General features: G+C 41.8%; 1 long non-coding RNA gene across 1 annotated transcript; it reads right to left on the bottom strand.

Moving 5' to 3' along the window:
* Nucleotides 1-425: 425 nt before the first annotated feature.
* LOC107770072 (uncharacterized) lies at nucleotides 426-11,913 on the bottom strand. Its single transcript, XR_001644526.2, has 3 exons — nucleotides 11,735-11,913; nucleotides 9,613-10,040; nucleotides 426-695 (listed from the first exon to the last, which is right to left on the bottom strand). It is a non-coding gene; the product is annotated as an uncharacterized LOC107770072 (long non-coding RNA).
* Nucleotides 11,914-14,869: the final 2,956 nt, after the last annotated feature.

The following is a 14,869-nucleotide window of genomic DNA, read 5'->3' on the forward strand; positions in this document are numbered from 1 at the left end:
TCTCGGGTACGGAAAAAGGAGGTGTGACAACAATAACAGAACTGGCGAGGTAACTAAAAAAAGCATCAACAAAAATCCAAAAAAGAAGTGGTAAAAAGAACTATAGTGACAAGACTATCAAGGCAAAGTGAAGAAAAGATCAAGATTATCTGAAAAAACCATACAGCTAGGTTTGTGCATGAAGTGAGACTACTTAATTGCACGAGAGAGAGAACAACAACTAAAAATTTATGAACACAGACAAAGTATAGTGGTAGAAGAAATAGCAGAAGGAGGAGAATAAGAAAGAGAAGAAGAGGTTTATGTCACGATCCAATTCCCGAACCCGATCGTGATGGCGCCTCTCGTGAAGGCAAGGCCAGCCAAAACAAACAAAACACCTCTTTTAACAATTAATTAACATAACAAGTCTAAAACATGATTAATATAGCCATAATTGCGGAAAACAACGATAATAACAAAAGGGAAACCATCCTGACACAGCCCAAACCGGGGTGTCACAAGTCATGAGAAACTAAGAAATCCGGATATAAGTCTACTGAACACTAATTCCGATACAATAGTTCTAAAAATATGAAAATGATAAGATAAGGGAGGCACGGGGTTGCAAACGCCAACAACTACCTCGTAGTCTCCGAATCACTGCCTGAACTGGGAGAATCAGCACGCAGGAGCGGACTCTACGATGCCTGAATCTGCACACATGATGCAGGGAGTAATGTGAGTACTCCAACTCAGTGAATAATAATTATAAATAATGGCTGAAAGTATGAAAACATGTAAAGGCACAAAGCAATTCCATATCAAGCAGTAAAATTACTTAAAGCAGTAAATCAGTGAAGAAATCAAATGATATTCCTTTTTAAAACAAGTAAAACAGGTAATTTAATAGGTAAATAACAAGTAGAAAATCCACCCTTCGGGCACAATATCAATCGCTCAGAACAGTATCAGCCCCTCAGGCTCACTCTCAGTACAGTATCAGCCCCTCGGGCTCAATATCAATCACTTAGAACAGTATCAGCCCCTCGGGCTCACTCTCAGATCATAATGGGTAGCCGCGCTCACTGTGGGTGTGCAGACTCTAGAGGGGCCTCTTACGGCCCACGGCACTCGGCCTCACATCACTCGGCACTCGGTCTCACATCACTCAAGCCACCTCGTGGCATATAAAGTATCTTAGGCCCTCGGCCTCATATCACTCAGCATATCCTCACATATGGCCCTCGGCCTCACTCAGTCCAAAAATCATCACAAGACCCTTGGGCATTAGTAAAACAGTAGTTCTCAACCCAAAACATGATGTAGAAATATCATTTTAAGTTTCAAATCTGAGTAAAAGTGGCTGAGTTTATAAAACAGTAGATATCAACAGGACTGAGTTCAAATAATAAGTCAAGCAGTGAGGAAACAATGATAAAAATTTCAGAAGGGTTCAAATAGTTGGCACGAAGCCCAAATATGGCAATCAGCCCAAATCGTGATGATAACAAATGAATTTCAGTCAAATACGCGGTAAAATCATCAATCGGGATGGACCAAGTCACAATCCCCAGTAGTAAAAGACCCCACGGTCATCATCCAGCGCGTATCTTGCCTCAATATAGCACTACGATGTGCAATCCGGGGTTTCAAACCCTCAGGACATCATTTACAATCATTATTCACCTCAAGCCGGCAAAACTCTAGTTCGCTATGCCCTTGCCTCTCAAATCCGCTTCCTCGCGCGTCGAATCTGACCAAAACCATAACGAATACGTCACAATAGGCTAAAGGAACAATACCCAATCAAAAACAATCGAAAAATATCAAAAATTCCGAAATTGGCAAAACCCGAGCCCCAGGCCTACTTCTCGAAACTCAGAAATTTTTACATCATTAGATTCCTTATCTCGCTACGAGTTCATACATATAAAAACCACAAGAATCGAAGTCCAATTGACCCCTCAAATTCCTAATCTTAGCTCTCTTAAGTTCAAGCCTAACCTCCATTTATAGTCCATGATTTTCTTAAATTTCCAGTCTTAATTCATGTAATAACACCATAGGATTGTGTTTTAGGTCCAAAAATCATTACCTTATCAAAGCTCCTTGAAATCCCTCTTCAAAATCGTCCAAAATTCTCCAAGTCCGAAGTTAGAAATGAGAAACCCTTCAAAATTCGCGAAGAAGAACTTAAATACCTTCTGCCCAGCCATAACCGCATCTGCGGACAAATAGCCGCTTCTGCGGTTGAAACTCTGCATCTGCAGAACCTCAGTAAGTCCCGCCTGGCCGCATCTGCGGCTCCGCGTGTGCGGCTCCCTATCCGCATCTGCGGTCCCAGCCAATCCTTGCCTTTTCCGCTTCTGCGACCCCCAACCCGCATCTGCGACACCGCACCTCGGCCCCCAAATCGCAGGTGCGAAAATACCTAAAGCACCAGAAAATCTGCAACAACACAAGTCCAAACTCTTCCTGTTAGCCATCCGAAACCATCTCGAGGCCCCCGGGACCTCAACCAAACGCACCAAGGCATCTTAAATCATCATATAAACTCGTTCAAATCATCAAATCACCTCGAACAACACCAAAACCGTCAATTCACATCGAATTCAAGCCTAAGTTTTTCTAACACTTCCGAAACACACATTCGATCAAAAATCCGACCAAATCACCTCCGAACGACCTGAAATTTTACACACACATCCCAAATCACCTAACGAAGCTACTGCAACTCTCGAAATTCCGTTCCAACCCTCAGATCAAAATCTCACCTACCAACCGGAAATCGCCAAAATACTAACTTCGCCAAAACAAGCTAATTTCTACACCGGACCTCCAAAACCATTTTCGATCACGCTCCTAAGTCACAAATCATCCCCCGAAGCTAACCGAATCACCGAAAATCACATACGATCCCTCTAACTCATAAGTCAACATCCGGTTGACTTTTCTAAACTAAGTCATCCTTAAAGAGACTAAGTGTCTCATTTCCTACCAAAACCAATCCAAATCGACTCAATCACACCAATTACAGATAATGAAGCATAAAGAAGTTGAAAATGGGGAAAACGGAGCGGTAACTCATGAGACGACGGGTCGGGTCGTCACATCCTCCCCAACTTAAACAAACACTCGTCCTCGAACGAGTCAAGAAACATACCTGAAGCCTCAAACAGGTGAGGATATCTGCTCCGCATCTCCCACTCGGTCTCGCTGGTAGCCTTCTCCACGGGTTGACCTCTCTATTGTACCTTCACTGAAGTTATATCCTTTGATCTCAACTTTCGAACCTGACGACCCAAAATAGCTACTGGCTCCACATCAAAGGTCAAATCATCATCCAACTGAACCATGCTGAAGTCCAAAATATGAGATGGGTCCCCAACATACTTCCGGAGCATAGAAACATGAAATATCGGATGCACACTCGACAAGCTGGGTGGCAAAGCAAGCATGTAAGCCACCTCCCCAATCCTCCTAAGTACCTCAAAAGGCCCAATGAATCGCGGAATCAACTTCCCTTTCTTTCCAAATCTCATAACATCCTTCATGGGCGAAACTTTTAGCATGACCTTCTCGCCAACCATGTAAGATACATCTCGAACCTTCCCGTCTGCATAACTCTTCTAACGCGACTGCGCTATACGAAGTCTCTCCTGAATCAACTTCACCTTCTCTAAGGCATCCTAAACAAAATCTGTCCCCAATAACCTGCCTCACCGGGCACAAACCAACCAACTGGAGATCTACACCGTCTCCCATATAATGCCTCATACGGGGCCATCTAAATACTGGACTGATAGCTGTTGTTGTAGGCAAACTCTGCAAGCGACAAAAACTCATCCCAAGAACCTCCGAAATTAATAACACAGGCACGCAACATGTCCTCAAATATCTGAATAGTACGCTCGGACTGCCCGTTCGTGTGCGGATGAAATGTTGTGCTCAACTCCACCTGAGTACCCAACTCTCGCTGAAAAGTCCTCCAAAATTGAGAAGTAAATTGAGTACCTCTATCTGAAATAATAGACACTGGCACACCATGCAATCGAACAATCTCTCATATAAAGATCCCTGTCAGCCGCTCCGAAGAATAGGTAGTACACACTGGAATGAAGTGCACGGACTTGGTCAGCCGATCCACAACCACCCAAATAGCATCGAACTTCTTCAAAGTCCGAGGAAGACCACTCACAAAATCCATAGTGACTCTCTCCCACTTCAACTCGGGAATAACCATCTGCTGAAGCAAGCCACCCGGTCTCTGATGCTCATATTTCACCTGCTGACAATTGAGACACCGAGATACATACCCCACAATATCCTTCTTCATTCTTCTCCACCAATAGTGCTGCCTCAAGTCCTGATACATCTTTGTGGCACCCGGATGAATAGAGTACCGCGAGCTATGGGCCTCCTCCAGAATCAACTCCCTAAACCCATCCACATTGGGCACACAGATCTGGCCCTGCATTCTCAACACGCCATCATCACCTATGGTCACATCTCTGGCATTATCATGCTGGACTTTGTCCTTAAGGACAAGAAAATGCGAATCATCATACTAGCACTCTCCGATGCGATCATATAAGAAAGACCGAGAAACCACACAAGCCAACACCCGGCTGGGCTCCGAAATGTTTAATCTCACAAACCGATTGGCCAAAGCCTGAACATCAACTACAAGGGGCCTCTCCCTAACTGGAATATACGTCAAACTCTCCATACTCGCTGTCTTTCAGCTCAAAGCATCGGCCACTACATTGGCCTTTCCTGGATGATACAGAATAGTAATATCATAATCCTTTAGCAACTTTAGCCACCTCCGCTGCCTCAAATTAAGGTCCTTTTGCTTGAACAAATGCTGAAGACTGCGATGATTAGTGAATACCTCACAAGATACGCCATACAAGTAGTGACTCCAAATCTTCAATGCATGAACTATGGCAGCCAACTTCAGATCGTGAATAGGGTAGTTCTTCTCATGGGGCTTCAACTGACAAGGAGAATAAGCAATCACCCTACCCTCCTGCATCAATACACACCCAATCCCAACTCTCGAAGCCTCACAATACACTGTGTAAGAACCTAAAGCTGATGGCAAAACCAATACTGGAGTTGTGGTCAAAGCTATCTTAAGCTTCTAAAAGCTCTCCTCACACTCGTCCGACCATACAAATGAAACAAACCGGCAATAATAGCCTGCCAACCCAAGAAAGCTACTAATCTCTGTGGCTGAGGACGGTCTAGGCCAACTCTGAACCACCTCTATCTTCTTTGTATCAACCTGAATACCCTCGCTGGACACCACGTGCCCCAAGAAAGCCATTGAACTGAGCCAAAACTCACACTTGGAGAATTTTGCACAAAGGTTCTCCTCCATCAATCTATGCAATACAACTCTCAATGGTTACTTTGTTCTATTGCTTATAATCAATGCACATTCTTATCGTGACATCCTTCTTCTTCATAAACAAAACCGGTGTACCCCAAGGTGACACACTAGGCCGAATGAACCCCTTATCTAGGAGTTCTTAAAGCTGATCCTTCAACTCTTTCAACTTTGTTGGTGCAATACGATATGGCGGAATGGAAATGGGCTGAATACCCGGCACCAGGTCAATACCAAAATCAATATCCTTGTCCGGTGGCATGCCCGATAGGTCTGCAGGAAATACATCGGAAAACTCCCTCACAACTGGAACAGAATCAATGCTAGGAGTCTCAGCTCCAACATCCCTCACAAACGCCAAATATGAAAGACAACCCTTCCCAACCATATGCTGGGCCTTCAAGAAAGAAAACACTCTACTAGGAACGTAATCAGTCACACCACGCCACTCGATCCTCAGTACACCCAGCATAGCCAAAGTGACTGTCTTAGCATGACAGTCTAAAATAGCACGACACGGAGACAACCAATCCATGCCCAAAATGACATCAAAATCCACCATGCTCAATAGCAATAAATCTACTCGGGTCTCCAGACCCCCAATAGTCACCACACATGATCGGTACACACAGTTTGCAATAACAGTATCACCCACCGGGGTAGATACATGAACAGGTAAGGCAAGAAACTCATGGGGCATACCCAAATAACAAGCAAAGTATGATGACACATAAGAAAAGGTGGAACCGGGATCAAATAATACAGAGGCATCTCTGTGGCAGACTGAAACAATACCTGTAATGACAGCATCTGAAGCAATAGCATCTGGCCTGCCTGGAAGTGCATAGAAACGGGCTTGACCGCCCCCTGATCGACCTCCCCCTCTGGGGCGACCGCTGGCTGCCTAACCTCCACCCCTAGCTGGTTGGGCGGGTGGTGAGGTAACTGGAGCAGAAGTCGAGGGCTGACCCCTTTGCTGAGACGAACTAGCAATACGACGAGGACATTGCCTCCACACCATCCAAACTCTCCCCACTCAAAACAACTCCCAGGTGCTGGAGAATGGGACTGAAGGGAATCCCTCGCACCGGAGTGACTAGCTGATCCACTCGGCATGGAAGAACCCTGAACAGATGGGGCAAAAGATAAACTTTGAGCTAGAAGGGCGCTGAGTGAGGGCTGACCCTACTGAGAACCATGATAACCACGGCCTGAAGATGCCCCACGATACTCGGGACGGGCTGACTCAGCGGACCTGAAAGAACGGCCTCTACCATGCTGGAACTGGCCCCTAGACAGAGCACCACTGAAACTGCCAGAACCTCGAGGCCTCTTGGCCTCCCTCTCCTCTCTATCCTGCCAGCGAGCCGTCTCAATCTCACAAGCGATATCAACCACCTCCTCAAATGAAATACCCAATACTCTCTCTCTATTCATCAGAATACAGAGATGATAGTTAAGGTCATCCACAAACCTCTTGATCCTCTCATGATCTGTCGGGACCATCCAAATGGCATGACGAGCCAACTCGGAAAACCTCAACTTATACTGTGACACAGTCATATCCCTTTGCCGAAGCCACTCAAACTGCCTACGTAGCTCCTCCTTGCGGGACTGCGGTACATACCTCTCCAAGAAGAGAGTGGAGAACTCCTGCCAAGTCAAAGGCGTTGCACCTGTCGGCCTACGACTCTCATACGCCTCCCACCAAGTGAAGGCAGCCCCAGTGAACTGAAAGGTGGTAAATGTCACACCACTAGACTCAAGAATCCCTGTCGTACGGAGCATCCACTGACACTTGTCGAGAAAACCTTGGGCATCCTCGCCCTCAGCACCACTGAATGAAAGAGGCTGGAGCCTACCAAACCTCTCGAGACAACGCTGCTCATCGTCTGGCATAACTGGAACTACGAACTCCTAAACTGGTGTAATCGGCTGAGCTGGAGGTGCTCCCGGCATCTGCACTACCTGCTTAGGTGTGCGAGCAGCAGGGGTCTGATTGCCTCTCCCAGCCTGTGAAGTAGTTGCTGCTGTGGTAGCGTCCCTCGGGCACAGTATCAATCGCTCCGAACAGTATCAGCCCTTCGGGCTTACTCTCAGTACAGTATCAGCCCCTCGGGCTCAGTATCAATCACTTAGAACAATATCAGGCCCTCAGACTCACTCTCAGATCATAATGGGTACCCGCACTCACTGTGGGTGTGCAGACTCTAGAGGGGCCCCTTACGGCCCAAGCGCTATATCAAGCCACCTCGTGGCATCATCACTCGGCACTCGGCCTCACATCACTCAGCACTCGGCCTCACATCATTCAAGCCACCTCGTGGCATATAAAGTATCTTAGGCCCTCGACCTCATATCACTCAGCATATCCTCACATATGGCTCTCGGCCTCACTCAGTCCAAAAATCATCACAAGCCCCTTGGGCATTAGTAAAACATTAGTTCTCAGCCCAAAACATGATGTAGAAATATCATTTAAGTTTCAAATCTAAGTAAAAGTGGCTGAGTTTGTAAAACAGTAGATATCAACAGGACTGAGTTCAAATAATAAGTCAAGCAGTGAGGAAACAATGATAAAAATCCCAGAAGAGTTCAAATAGTTGGCACAAAGCCCAAATATGGCAATCAACCCAAATCATGATGATAACAAATGAATTTCAGTCAAATACGCGGTAAAATCATCAATTAGTACGGACCAAGTCACAATCCCCAGTAATAAAAGACCCCGCGCTCATCATCCAGCGCGTATCTTGCCTCAATATAGCACTACGATGTGCAATCCGGGGTTTCAAACCCTCAGGACATCATTTATAATCATTACTCACCTCAAGCTGGCCAAAACTCTAGCTCGCTATGCCCTTGTCTCTCAAATTGGCCTCCTCGCGCGTCGAATCTAACCAAAACCACAATGAATACGTCACAATAGACTATGGGAACAATACCCAATCAAAAACAATCGAAAAATATAAAAAATCCCGAAATTGGCAAAACCCGAGCCCCGGGCCCACTTCTCGAAACTCAGAAATTTTTACATCATTAGATTCCTTATCTCGTCACGAGTTCATACATATAAAAATCACAAGAATGAAGTTCAATTGACCCCTCAAATCCCTAATCTTAGCTCTCTTAAGTTCAAGCCCTAACCTCCATTTTTAGTCCATGATTTTCTTAAATTTCTAATCTTAATTCATGTAATAACACCATAGGATTGTGTTTTAGGTCCAAAAATCTTTACCTTATCGAAGCTCCTTGAAATCCCTCTTCAAAATCGTCCAAAATTCTCCAAGTCTAAAGTTAGAAATGTGAAACCCTTCAAAATTCACGAAGAAGAACTTAAATACCTTCTGCCCAGCCATAACCATATCTGCGGTCAAATAGCCGATTCTGCGGTCCAATAGCCGTATCTGCGGCTCCCTATCCGCATCTGCGGTCCCAGCCAATCCTTGCATTTTCCGCTTCTGCGACCCCCAACCCGCATCTGCGACACCGCACTTGCGGTCCCCAAACCGCAGGTGCGAAAATACCTGAAGCACCAGAAAATCTTCAACAACACAAGTCCAAACTCTTCCCGTTAGCCATCCGAAACCACCCCGAGGCCCCCGAGACCTCAACCAAATGCACCAACGCATCTTAAATCATCATTCAAACTTGTTTTAATCATCAAATCACCTCGAACAACACCAAAACCGTCAATTCACATCGAATTCAAGCCTAAGTTCTTCTAAAACTTCTGAAATACGCATTCCATCAAAAACCAGACCAAATCACCTCCGAACGACCTGAAATTTTACACACACACATCCCAAATCACCTAACAAGCTAATGTAACTCTCGGAATTCCGTTCCGACCCTCGAATCAAAATCTCACCTACCAAACGGAAATCGCCAAAGTACTAACTTCGTCAAAACAAGCTAATTTCTACACCGGACCTCCAAAACCACTTCCGATCACGCTCTTAAGTCACAAATTATCCCCCGAAGCTAACCGAATCACCGAAAATCACATTCGAGCCCTCTAACTCATAAGTCAACATCCGATTGACCTTTCCAAACTAAGCCTTCCTTAAAGAGACTAAGTGTCTCATTTACTACCAAAACCAATCCAAATCGACTCGATCACACCAATTACAGATAATGAAGCATAAAGAAGCTGAAAATGGGAAAAATGAAGCGGTAACTCATGAGACGACGGGTCGGGTCGTCACAGTTTAACATTTTGAGTAAGTACTAACCAGATCGTTACTACCGGTAGATAGAAGATTGATTAGTTGAATAGCAACTTGTTGTGCAGAGTAAGTTTATCCAGGTGAACGAGCACTAAAAGCGAACATGTTAGGATCATTCTGGGCTCAGACGCTGAAGTTGTGCGACGACGTTAATTGTAATTCTCTTTCCATAGCATCCTTTTGTGCATTGAACTTTTCTTGCATTCTTTGATGAATCTTATATTCTATTTCTTCTACTTTTTGCTACATCATCTCATCAGTAGAACTTAAAAGAGTCCAATATCTCCCACTTTTTTTAAGGCAGCCTTGGAAACCCCACATCCATACAATCTTACGCGGCATGGATGCTCAGGTCTTATGACGAATGCAAATGTATCAACTAATTGACCGATATCTTCACTTTGTTGTGTTGATTGTATCTTTTTTATTTCAGCCTACAAACCAAATTCAAGAGAAGATAGTTCAAGTATATGAAATTGAATCAATGATTAAGATCAAAGAAATGATATAGATAGACTTTAAATTAGAAACGTCATACAATTTTACTAATTATATCTCCATATAAAGCCTTTTATACCCAGCCAATTGAACTGATACTACGACGATCAAAATAATGACTGTTTATATTAGTAGTAAAGGTACCTGATCATATAAGAAACTATTTGGACTGCTAAATTAAATATTAAAAGCTGGTTTTCCATATCGATATGAGATAACTTTTGTCAACCAACATATTTTCTCATCTCAGTCTATATCTCTATGACAGTTTATACATAATTATTTTCTATTTGTCGTCTTAGTTTCTTTATTCAAGTCATGAATCTGTTAGTAACAGATAAGAGCTTACAATGGTAGAAAGCTCTTTTGTAAGTTGTGATTTTTTTGAACGTTTGTCTCTACTGCTACTAATACTACTATTATTACTCTGCTTGTTTTTTTTTTCCTTTTTTGGTATGTCAGTGTTTGGATGTGTACAAAACTTAAAAAATGAGCAATGATCATTGAAACAAGCTAAGGGCATATAAACCAAAAATAGCCTTAGAATCTAGTGGTTTTCAATATATCTTGTATAGCATCTTTCTCCAAAAAGTTATAATAAAAATAATTCATTAACGGGCAAAGTGAGATGTTAAAATCAAAAAAAGTGTAAATCAAAATGTATTACAAAATAAAAAGAACATAAACCATAAAACTGGTCTTTTTTATTTATTTAATATAAAATGAAAAGCATTTTTGTTTCTTAGTATGAAACGAGCAATTCAAACAATAATTCAGTCCTATTTGACCTTTTTCCTTTTCTGTCTCCCATAGAAAATCCAGAAAGATCAATGACATTTAAGAACACTCTGACTGATCAATCAAAGTTTCAGGAGCAACATTTAGTAGATGAATTTGGATTAAAATGATAGTTTTGAAGCATTTTAGAGTTTCTTGAGATCTATACACTATACTTATTGCACAACCATCACCCCAAAAGAAATGCATCATGTCCAATTGCGAAAAGCACCGGCATCCATAAAAATAGAAAATTTCCACATCGCTTTAACATTTTCAAGCTATATTCTACTCTCTTATTTTTATTCTTTTGTGTTTTGCTCCTTGTTACATCTTCTTCGACAATTTACTTAGTAAGCATTATCACTCCAAAAGAAACTGAAGCTTAATACATAAAGCTACATAAACATTTGTTAGGAACCCTACAAGCAGGCCAATAATTACAGCCAAATTAAATTATGACAATACGACTATCAATTAATCTACACCGAATTATAACAGACAATAATATGGAATCTAGTTACTTCCATCAGGCAAGTATATCAAATTGGTAATATAGCTTTCAGTTTTAAGATACAGTGGCAAGAGTAGATGCCCAAAAATCTTTGAAAGAATACCCAAAAAAAGATCTAAAATACTGAAGAAGAAAAAGGAAACAACTTTTCACTTCTCTACCCTAAATGCTTGGATAAAGCAAACACAAATTCATAATAAAATTGAAATCAAGTAGAAGAAGCTGTAAAACTATCGCATTCAAACACTAATTTACTACAGGCAAAAAGTAACACATACTAAAAACGAACAAATTGAAGAGTGCGTCGGAGAGCATAGTTGTGGAGGAAGAGAAAAAAACCTGGAAATTAAAGTTTGGGAGGAACGCTATCTTGCAAAGGGATCACAAAGTGCGAGAAGGAGCAAAGAATTAGAAAGAAAAAATTTGGCAACATAGTTATCTATTAGGGATGTTTCTTTGCCTAAGGGAAATTTTGTGGGTATAGATGTTATCGACTAGGGATTTTTGCCTTTGAGAAATTTGGGGCTCTTGTGTTTATTGGGAAAAGCGGAAAAATTTTATATTGATATATTATACTATTAGTTTTGGCGGGTTTCGGAAAATTTTGGGAAAAAAGTTAGGAGGGAATTACTATCCGTTGCAATAGCTTTATTTTCTCAAAAACCGTGGCCAAAGATAGCTCTATTGGGACGGTTAAAACACTGTTGCCAAAAAAATGCCCTATGGAAACGGTTAAAAACCAATTGGAACGGTTCGATAGCTAAAATGTACCGATAGCATCCAAAGCATATTGCAACGGTTGTAACCGTTGCGATAGATATCCTATGGCAACGGTTCTCTAAACGTTGCCAAAAAAACTTTTGCCATAGTCCCATTTTCTAGTAGTTCATACCTTTGTCAAACCTTCATTCCACCTTCACATCATTGAGTTAAATCCCCTATTTCTTTAAGCGCACTTACATCAAGAGTCACCACTTAGCAAGGAAATTTATTTTTTTTCAATTCAAGTGGCTCTTATTTTTTTCAACACAGTGCACATTTCTCCTTATTTCATTAGCTCCACTCAAAAGCCCAACCGACCACCCCACACTTTAACTTTTCCATATTGATTACAATTAAGTGCTTCTAAGAGGTGATAGGGTTCAAAAAGATAGACAATTCACAACTTGGGTAAGGCTTGTAATGTGGTTGCCAAAAGAACAAGATTACAGACTCAAAGGGGTTAACTAGGATATACACAATCAGGTGGGTGAAAACATATATAGATAGGTTCAACAAAGAAACGCCGATATCACTTTCCAGACCAATTAAGACTACCATTTCGCTTCGTACACACACATGGTAAGTTCTAGGCATTGAATGTTAGCATAGAATACACAAAGCCTCACGCACACATGGCACATGACTCAATTCAGTTAGGACCATCAGACACTCTACTAAAGGTGCTTAAGCCAACTCAAGAACACACAATTTAAGGTTTTATTGCTAGAGTCAACTAATGAGCCTAAGTGTCACATTAAAGCAATCTCTATTCTTCTTTGCCCAAGAATTCCTAAACTAAAAAAAAGGAAAAAGTAACTACACCCGGTTCAAATGGAAACCCTTGGAAAAGAACCGTAGTTTAAAAAAACCAAGGGGAGTTGATACACTACCTAATAGAAAAAAATCTTTTTTTTTAGCCACACCAAAAAAAAATTCAATTAAACTAACACAACTAAAATAGCAAAGAAAGTCACCCGTGCATTGTCCCCAATGCACACTATAACTAATAAAAGGGTAAAAGAGACTCCCTGGTAGGCCAAAGGCCGAAGCACTAACAGCTCATAGGGTACTCAGACTTCTCCCAAGCTTGGTCCTTCGTGCGGGTACCTCACACTTAGTTCCAATAATTTGGTTTGTTGTTGCATCCGCTTTGATTTCCATGTTCCTAGAATATCAAAAATTGACACTACAAAAATAACAACAACAACAACAACAACAACAACAACAACTCAGTATAATCCCACTAGTGAGGTCTGGGGAGGGTAGTGTGTATGCAGACCTTACCCCTACCCTGGGGTAGAGAGGCTATTTTCAAAATAGACTCTCGGCATCCTTCCTCCAAGAACTCTCCACCTTGCTCTTGGGGTGACTCGAACTCACAACCTCTTGGTTGGAAGTGGAGGTTGCTTACCATTAGAGCAACCCCCTTGTCTAACACTACAAAATAATACAATTAAAAAAATAAAATGAAATAAAAAGCAGTAAAGTTGGGTTGCCTCCCAATAAACGCTTGATTTAACGTTGCAGCACGACATGAATCACTTTTTGTCTCCACCTCGAGCTTATGAATTGAACCCCAAGTTTTGCTTCAAGCTTATGATTATGCTCTTGGGGCAGTGGAATGAATCTAACTGGCCCAAGGAAATAATGTAGTATTCTGCACCCCTTGGCCTTTGTATGAGGTATGTAATCCTGACTTTCTGGCAAGAAGAATTCCAAAATATATGCACCTTGTTCCTTATCCCTTGACTCTTCAATTGGTTCGGATGACCTATTTCCATATCATCATCCAAACACAATGGGGAAAATATTTAGAGTGTGGACCAATGCGCTCACAAACATGAACTTCAGGACTTCTAGCATCCTCAACATCAATGATACTAGAGTCAACAAAATTTATATCCTCAATGTCCTTGGCTGACTATAGTCTCACTTCATCGACATCCTCAAATTCTAGTTGGTTAGATTATTGTTTTTCTACTCTGACCTCATCCATTTGCACCTCAATTTCGGCATCTAATCCATGCTCTTCTTGGCTACTATCCATAATATTGGCTTGTTGAGCATTAACTACCTCAACTAGTTGACTCACTTGTGCCTGCAGGTTGCGAATAGCAGCATCTTGACTTTGTATGTGAAGTTGTTTCTCATTATTTTGTTCCACAAGGCATCTTAGCATATCCTTGATCTCTTCCAGGTCATCATCCCTAGGTTCTTTATTTCTATTAACTTCACAAGAAAAAGAAGAACCATCAAAGTAAAGGGTTGGGGGAAGATAAGAAATATAAGCACAACCATAAAAGTGACCATCTTGACCACCACACATATCACATACATTCCATACATAAGATTGAGTTGGTGCACATAACTCACTCTTGGGAATATTTTGATAATTTTGTCATGGGTGATTTTCTTCACAATATGCATAAGGAGGATTAAAAGCAGAATTGCCAACATCAAAATTTCCATAATTCCTAGATGTCATGTTTCTCAATTAACAAGTAAAACAAAAATAAATAAAAAAATCATATAAAACAAAATAAAAATAAAAGTTCAAACTTGTAACCTAGCAATATATACACCTACAACTACACCGTTAGTTTCCAGGCAATGACGCCAAAATTTGATCACGCCCAACTATTCCTTAATAAAGACAAAGCGGTCGTTGCAAATATAATTCGGTTTACAAGTCCGGAGTCGAATCCTCAGGGA

This window comes from Nicotiana tabacum, chromosome 22 (genome assembly GCF_000715075.1).
Source record: "Nicotiana tabacum cultivar K326 chromosome 22, ASM71507v2, whole genome shotgun sequence".
Taxonomy (NCBI): domain Eukaryota; kingdom Viridiplantae; phylum Streptophyta; class Magnoliopsida; order Solanales; family Solanaceae; genus Nicotiana; species Nicotiana tabacum.